This window comes from Lactuca virosa, chromosome 4, assembly GCF_052849685.1.
Source record: "Lactuca virosa cultivar CGN04683 chromosome 4, Lactuca_virosa_CGN04683_v6, whole genome shotgun sequence".
Lineage (NCBI taxonomy): Eukaryota > Viridiplantae > Streptophyta > Magnoliopsida > Asterales > Asteraceae > Lactuca > Lactuca virosa.
The window spans coordinates 30,268,650-30,276,574 of record NC_136429.1 but is presented as its reverse complement, the minus strand read 5'-3'; the positions used below and the strand labels follow the sequence as shown (position 1 = coordinate 30,276,574).

The window sequence follows — 7,925 nt, the reverse complement described above, 5'->3', positions numbered from 1 at the left end:
GATAAGAGAAGAAAATTACTTATTATAGGAGAAAGATGAAAGGGAATATATATATATATATATATATATATATATATATATATATATATATATAAAAGGAAAAAAAATTTGTTCTCATTTGTTCTCAGTTTAAGAAATGTTCTCATTTGAACATAACTCTATATATATATATATATATATATATATATATATATATATATATATATATATATATATATATATATATATAGAGAGAGAGAGAGAGAGAGAGAGAGAGAGAAAGAGAGAGAGAGAGTTATGTTCAAATGAGAACATTTCTTAAACTCAGAACAAATGAGAACAAATTTTTTTTCCTTATATTCTATGCCACCCCTCCGACTCTTGTCAGTCTCCCCCACTCTCCTGTCTCTCCCGCCATTGCTGCCGGAAAAAATTACCGACGCTTGAGAGTAGAGCTCACATAATTATCAATTCCATACGCATGATTGTTATCAATTATAAACCCCTAAACCTCCAACTCAAACTCCATCTCATCATTCATTGAGAAATACCTCATTTCATCTATTTAAAAAAACTTATTTTACTTAACCTTATCAAATAGTAAAATTTGAGATGAATTTGTATTTTGAACACATGGACTTATAATTTGTAGTGGACATGTGGAAGCAGCCATTAAAAGCTATCGTCAAGCATTGACCATACGTTCAGACTTTCCTGAAGCAACTTGTAATTTGCTCCACACATTACAGGTATTTCTTGCATTTAGATTTTAGCCCTTTTTTCATGAATCAACTTGTAATTTCTCTACTACTTTCATTGAGAAATTTGGTTTTTCAAAGTTCTGTGTCATCTTAAAAAAAAGCAACGACTAGGATTATACTGTCACACCCCGATCCTTGTCGGAATCGATCGAGGCGTGATATATTGTTCAAAGTCTCATGGCAACTATGTTATAATATGATTAGATTCAATTAAGTACTAAGTATGCAAACAAGATCCACAACATACAAATACAAATCCAAATATGAACAACATTTATTACATCAAATTTAAATAGTCTTGTGGATTTCTAAGGCACAACCTATTTTTCATCAACTTCATTCTTCAAATCTGCATCATGGGTAAAAACAGGTCAACTACGAGAGTTGGTGAGTAATCTAATTTTAGTAGAGAAAATTGTGAAGTTGAAACCTTTATAATTGGAAATTTGTTTTCTTTTGAAGTCGGCAAACAATTGTATTTGAGATAACGGTTTATAAATCAAAAATTGATTAACAAATGATAACAACAACAATAAGTCCTCACCCTATATATACATATGTATATATATATATATATATATATATATATATATATATAAATATATATAGGATGGAGCATCTAATCATCATACACACTCAACCACGTGCGATCAATCACCTTAGCGTCCCAAGGCGGGGTGGTCAACCCAATAGCGCTATTATTGTCCATAACGTACCTCAAGAATACGGGCATAGTCATGGAGATTAGACTAAAAATGATAATGCACTACAAGTACATGTAGCGTAAACAAACAATAGTTATACAATTAATGACTCACGTATAAATGTCCCAACAATGTCTCAATTGTGATAAAACAATAAAATGAAGTTGGAACATATTAGAACCACATGATACACCCCAAAAGTATTGAAAATTATAAAATATGGGGTAGATTACTCACTTTAGTCCCAAAACGAAATGCGTGTGTCGTACGATAGACGGTTCGGGTCAAAATGGCGTAGAACCTAATATAATTAATAGTTTTGGTTTAGGAACTGCTAAACGAGAATACAATATTAATACAAATTATAGTTTGTTATGTAAATGTATCATAAACTATACCTATTATAGTTTATCACAACAAGGGTAGTAGTAGTGTTCATAAACTATAATTGTCATAGTTTACCAAATGTTTGTGTATAACGGATGTAAACTTTGTTTATAAAAATTAATTATTTACCATACTTGTGAAGGTAAAAATCCATTTGTTTTCTGATGTATATCTAATTACCAAGACAAAATGACATATAATGTAATAATATATGATTACATAATGATATACACCTTGCTCAACGAGTTACAAGGCGTAAATGAAATTGATGGTATTTTTCTAGTAATAACGTTTCTGTTACTGTTCTTAGAAAATTTATAGAAAAATCATCAAAGGTCTAAATCAAAAACCGCAAATTCTGAGAGTTTAGAAAGTGTGTCTAGTTTGTTCATAAATTTTCTCATGATTTTTAGTGATCTCCAACTTGTGTGAAAATATTCATATTCACAGACTGGTCCGGTTTTGTTTCTGAAATGATAGACAGTTTTGTAAAAATCACCATAAATCGTAGAAAATTCATATGGTGATGTGCAAGTAGTCATTTTAAAGGTATGAATCTGAACTATATGCGTCTGAAACAGTTTTGAAAACTAAAATGTTTAAGTTGACCAAAACAGTCCGTGAATGGAGTTAAACGTTTCTGTTGAAGACTGTTAAATGAGTTTAGTTGTGTTTTTGGTGTTTTAACTTGTATTCCCCCCCTTAAAACCTAAGAAAAACATGAAAATATATCGGTATGAACTCACCTTATGTGTTATTAGAGGATGGATGTTGGAGAAGAGAAGTGTTCAACCCAAGAACACTTAGAAGATGCCTTGACGAATCGAGAACCTAACATGAAGGTGACGATGTTTGTGTAAGATTCTTATGATTTTGAGTAGAAGGATGTGTAATAATCATAGGAAGAATGAATTATACTTACCAAGAGTGGAAGAAAGCTTGATAATCAGCCTTGGAAGTCTTGGAATGGAGAGAGAATGGTGAGAGAATTTGGAGTGTGATCCTTGGAGGAAAATGAGAGAATGAAAGAAGTATGAAGAGAGGGGATGGGTTTTTATACTTAGACAAGGAGTGGGGCTGGTAATGTAGTGGGTATGAGTTGGTCATGTAGTGGGTAAGAGCTGGTCATGTAGTGGGAAAGAGTTGGCCATGTAGTGGGTGTGAGTGGTGGCATGTGACATAAAGTAAAGTAAAGTCATCTTTCCACCTCAAGCACCTCCCGTACTAATTATTGGTATGAATGGCCCTAAAAAAGTGGGGATTACTGACATATAGAGTTCTAACTGTAAAAATAAAGTTTTTGGTGAAAATCCCGCGTTAAAATGATGAAAAACGGGCCTAAAACAAAGTCGTAGTCGAAAAACCGGAAACATTATGACACGCAAAAATGCATGTCGTCTTCTTTTATGACAGGGGCTTCCTTGATACTCATTGCGTGTCATCAACACGCGCGTCGTAAGGTTATGACAGACAAATGTGTGTCGTCTTCCTTTATGACAGGGACTTCGGTCCTGAAGCTTCAGTTTTGGGTCCTTAAGCCTATTTTACCCGTTTTTACCCCGTTTCAAGTGGTTTTTGACCCAATTAAGGGTCGGGATGGCCCGAATGATTACAAAAATTTAAAGGAACTTTTGAGAGAGATTTGGGAGAGATTCGGGAGAGATTTGGGAGAGATTTTAATAGAGAGAGGTTGAGTGAAAGAGATTGTGAGAGGTTTCGTTTGTGATCTTTTTGAGTGTCCGGCTTCGCAACGAAAGGTCCATAAACCCCGTTAAGCCATGATTTAGTGTCTTACACAATCCCGATGATTGTGCAATAGTGTTTTATCGCTTTGGTTCGTTGTTTAGCACTGTTAAGGCTAAGGAAAATCAAACACATGAATTTTTCAAATGATGTTTTCTCATTGAAATAGCGAATTGTATAATGTAAACCCTAACATACAAGGGTTAATGGAGTTGACCGGTTTGACTTGTTGACTTTGTTTCACTTTGACTTGACCGAAATTTGACGGTTGTCACATCATCCCCCCGTTAGAGGGAATTTCGTCCCGAAAGTTGCATTTTGATTGGGACTTCAAGAGTTTGGAAAAAGATGTGGAAAACTTTGCGTAGTACAAGAAATTGATTATGGTGAGGAACAACCCTCCTGATGTCACATGACGACCTTGGAAATTTCTTATTGTAACTTGAACTGAGTCAATTTAAAAGGAGTTTATTGTTTTGGGATGATAGAGTATTCTATGTGTGCTTTTATACTCCCTGTTTTATCCTTGGTATTACCACTATGAATATTTTATAACGTAGTTAGCGAGTTCCATCATTACGAATGTTTCAACAAATTTTGACGAAATTTGCATTATAAGTCCTACTAGTTCTTTTATAGTCGATTGGCGTAAACTAGTCGTATATCATTAAGATTGCAAGGGCATTTTGGATGGGTGACCCCGCCTTAAGCCCACAACCAAACAAGGAACAGGGAATGAGGCGGAATCACACATTCTAAGTCCATAGAATCTTAATGATATATGACCATAACGTTTACACTAGCCATCATAGATTCCAGGGGCGTAGTATTATTGGGGCCAGGAGTAGGAATTGTAGTTCAAAATAAAATTGTTATAAGCCTGCTATCTTCAAACTTGGGCTTTGGCCCCTCCCGATTCCCAATCAGAATGGTCCAATACTCTTGCCCGATCCAAGTCGAGAGTTGATTCATGTGGCTTGAGCTTAGGCTTGGGTCTTAGAGAAAGAGGCAATGCGTCAGGCTGGCTTCACATAGCTGCAAAAACTCTTCTCTCTCGACAGTGGATAGATAACATGCCTCGGCTCTTCAGGCCCACATTGCCTACTGGGCCAACTCAAATGAACATCCACTTTGTTACCCCACTTGGGTTATAGGCAAGTGTTACCAAGCCCGGTATCAAGAAATCAAAATCGATTCATCCCTATTTGCCCAATTCGCTGCCTATCTCGCCTGCTGTTCGTTTCTCGCTGTCTCGCTAAGTCAGTCGCCTGGTCTCACTCTCGCCAATCGCCATCGCCTAATGCCCAAATCCCTATTCACACTTCACAGAAATCAGGTATGTAATCCTGAGACCCATATCCTGTTCAGCTGTTCTTTCTTTTCTGATTGTAAGATTGTTGATTGTTGGTGTTGGCGTATTGCACTGCTGCTGCTGTTTTCAGTCAATCCGTTGCCTATTTATGCGTTACTACTGTCTTACTGAGTTTCTTTTTAATTTGGCTGTCATTTGTGATTTGGCGATTTTCCAATTTGATTTATAAGTTATGAACTTATAGATTTGGTTATTGTTAAATGAGTTATTGGTTATTGTTCAAATTTTGATTTTGATTTTTTTTTTGTTAATTTCAGTTTATAATATTTTCGGCCCCCCTCCCCCAAGTTAATTGTTCAAGCTCCGCTACTGATAGATTCACTGGTAAAAACCCTGAGTTTTTACATAGATGATAAGACTTATTTGGGTTTTGCCGTGTTCCCAAGATTCATGGTTTATAGACTTGAATAGATGCTAGTTTTAGTAATAAAAAGAAATTTAGAATTTAAATGTCGATGTTAGATGCTTGTACTGATATTTAAGGGGTTAAAAAAAATAAAGTTTTATTAGTTACCTATAGCGACACTCAAGTCATAATTTGCATGTGTGAAGACTTGGAGTACTTTCTAATGAAAAATGTGCTACTGGGGAAATTCGAAACTGGTACGTAGCTTCAAAGTCAAGAATATGCAGTAGGCATGTGATGCATTAAATGCATGAGGCACAAAAGTCCTAATTTGCAGCAACATATACGTATATGTGTGTGAATTGAAGAAGAAGGTTACGGCTCAAAGACCATTCATTTCCTCTTTATTTTTTATTTATTACTCCTCCCACTTACCTTATATAAATCATCACAGAAGAAGGTTACGGCTCAAAGACCATTCATTTCCTCTTTATTTGTTATTCGTTACTTCTCCCACTTCCCTTATATAAATCAGCACATTCTTACCGCGACTCTTTAACTTCTCCCTCACAAATGGATCCGCCTGCAGATCATCAAAACCCCATAGATGACCTCAATCGGTTTCAGTACTTTGATCATCAGGATCTGTTCAGGTATATATAAATGTCACTCATTACACCATCTTTTGCACAGAAAAGTGATTTTGTTTATATTGATCAAAACATGGTTTGCTTTTTTTTTTTGCAGTGGTGACCTGCTCAACCATCAGGATTTCGAGTTGTCGGAAAAATTGCATGAAGTGCTCGATCAGAACGTTTCCACAGTACTTAACAAAGATCAAAACATCATTTCTAGAAATGAGTTTCACGATTTGGATCCCCTTAAAGACATAAGCTTATGGGATTGTTGGGAGGATGGTAATTTACCATTGGTTAGTTTCAGTGAAGACTGTAAATCCGGTGGTGAGGCTACAGGTAGTTCTAGTGCTGCCACCACTGATCACGGTGACCGGAAGGTGGCAAATAGATTGAGACCATTGGAGTTTGAAGAGATAGCGAAGTACTTTGAGATGCCGATAATCATGGCAGCAAAGGAACTAGGGATAGGGTCAACATTGTTGAAGAAAAGATGCAGAGAGCTAAACATAAACAGATGGCCTCATAGAAAACTTAAGAGCCTTCAATCCCTCATTCAAAATGCCAAGGTAAACTACTATAATAACCTTCTATACATTACTCATGCATGTATGCATGCACTTGGTAACCAAAGTAGTTTTGGTATTTTCTAAAATTTTAATTATTAGTTTCTTTATAACATAAACATAGGCCCTAGGCATATGCCACATCGAATCAATTGTTTTACTACGATTTCTGATTTATATTTACATAAACTTAACTCATTGTAAATTTTATGAACTCACACGAAAAATATATTGCATCTACCTAAAAAAACTAGGAGTTGGGATTAAAGGAGGAGGTAGAGACGTTAGCAGGGCACAAGAAGATGATGGAGAAATTGCCAGGTATGGAATTGACAGAAAGAACAAAGAAGCTTAGGCAAGCTTGCTTCAAAGCTATTTATAAGAAGAGAGGACTTAACAATCCTTAGTCCTTACCTTTTCTTTTAGCCATTTTGTTATAATTAGTGGATTTTAATCTACATGGTATGTGTTTTTTTCTCTTGATAGATTGATACCCTTTTTAGTTTCATTGTGTTTGTCTATTGATTTTTTTTTATGCAGAAAATTTTGTATAATTTGGGTATTATAGTTTGTATTATGTATTTAGCTATATTCTAGATTGCCGACACGACTACGCTGACGACTCTATACCAGAGGTCTATATAAATAGACTTATGAATTTAGTAGGAATAACTTGATTATAATCTTGTGATTTGTTCCATGTCTGATCCACTCCTAAGATTCACTCGACATGCCCCCAGTTATGTGTAATTAAAATTTTATTAGACTGTTGATCCTAATGAGTCTACCCTAAGTCCACAACCAAACAAGGAACATGTCAACTATGAGAAACACGCATATGGACTTGTGAGTTATTTGTAAATTGATTATGGAAATAAAGTTTTTTTTTTAGACATTGTTGGGTAAAATAATTGTAAAACACTTGTTGGGCCATTGTTAGGAGTGTTGGGCACCTTTTGGGCTTTCCATGGTTACTAAATGTGAAACATGTAGCACTTGCGTGGGCCCCCACAAAACTAAGTTTTCACATTTCTTTCCCACTTCTAGGCCCATTAGGGAACTTAATAGTCCAATGAGTTGGCCATTTTGGAGTGTATCCTTTCGGATACGTTTGATAAGGTCGGGTATTTTGATGGCTCAAAAGTAATGTGAATGACACGCTTTGGCCTATAGGTTTGGGAACTCTCGCCTTTGGTCCCCAGATAAGCAAACTGGTCCCTCGGTTGATTGGGATGTATACGAATGCTTACCTAGTCAGGACTTTCGGGCTACCGGCACCTCCCCCTTCCAGTTACTACGCGTCCATTACTATGATCCTACCCAACTAGAGTGGATGACTTTGAATTTCCTATGAGCTCTAAGGAATACATATATGTATATACATTTTGTTAAACAACTTGAGTATGTGTGTGATTTTCAGAGAAAGTGGAGA

At 35.8% G+C, this 7,925-nt stretch overlaps 1 long non-coding RNA gene across 1 annotated transcript; it reads right to left on the bottom strand.

Moving 5' to 3' along the window:
- Nucleotides 1–1,038: 1,038 nt before the first annotated feature.
- On the bottom strand, nt 1,039–2,982 carry LOC145168559 (uncharacterized). Its single transcript, XR_013741934.1, has 4 exons — nt 2,754–2,982; nt 2,578–2,662; nt 1,682–1,745; nt 1,039–1,089 (listed from the first exon to the last, which is right to left on the bottom strand). It is a non-coding gene; the product is annotated as an uncharacterized LOC145168559 (long non-coding RNA).
- Nucleotides 2,983–7,925: the final 4,943 nt, after the last annotated feature.